Source organism: Sinocyclocheilus rhinocerous, unplaced genomic scaffold (assembly GCF_001515625.1).
Source record: "Sinocyclocheilus rhinocerous isolate Xijiao unplaced genomic scaffold, SAMN03320098_v1.1 C36086754, whole genome shotgun sequence".
NCBI lineage: Eukaryota > Metazoa > Chordata > Actinopteri > Cypriniformes > Cyprinidae > Sinocyclocheilus > Sinocyclocheilus rhinocerous.
Window position 1 is genome coordinate 1 of NW_015772665.1, and position 812 is coordinate 812.

At 38.3% G+C, this 812-nt stretch overlaps 1 long non-coding RNA gene across 1 annotated transcript; it reads left to right on the top strand.

Annotated features, from left to right (window-relative positions):
- LOC107735474 (uncharacterized) lies at positions 1-753 on the top strand. Its single transcript, XR_001639422.1, has 3 exons — positions 1-34; positions 151-240; positions 650-753. It is a non-coding gene; the product is annotated as an uncharacterized LOC107735474 (long non-coding RNA).
- The last annotated feature ends 59 nt before the right edge of the window (positions 754-812 follow it).

Genomic DNA, 812 nt, shown 5'->3' on the forward strand with positions numbered 1-812 from the left:
AACAAGTCTGGGCCCTAAGGGCATGGATAAAATGGTTTGTTTTTATGATTTCCTGATATAAATCTTATTTATGAAGCTTGATTTGACTTGGTTGTATATCGATGACTGTGCATTTTCAGTGCGCTGAATGAATGTATTTGTTCTCTGCAGATTCAGGATGGAAAGGGAGACGTCACCATCACTAATGATGGAGCCACTATCCTCAAACAGATGCAGGTGCTGCATCCTGCGGCCAAAATGGTAAATCATTGATACGGAGACATTATTCTTAATTTACATAATCTGGTAAAAGGTGCTAAATGAACATTTTTGTGTTCGATTGATATTGTTTAGATTTCCTGAATTTGAACTCGGTTTCTCCATAGCTTGACTTGCCTGTTTCATTGCATGTGCACTGTGACTCTGTTTTCTACCCATTTAAATTGATCCACATATTTCATAAATAAATGTACAAATGCTAGTTAATAATGTTGTCGTTACATTATTAATACATAAAAGGCAGAAGTCAACAATGAGAGCAGTCCAGCACATCAAGAAAAAAATCGGAATGGATCAAACCCAAAAATTGAATCCGATTGTGAGATTTCAAACGATTCCCAACCCTAGTGAATGTCTGGAGTATTGTGGGATGTTTCTGTGTGTGTTTCAGATGGTGGAGCTGTCTAAAGCTCAGGATATTGAGGCTGGCGACGGCACTACATCAGTGGTGGTGATTGCTGGAGCTCTTCTTGATGCCTGCGCTAAACTGCTACAGAAAGGTAAGCTTTAGTTGCATTAAATCTTTATACAACATGCATCATGTTAGTTATGAC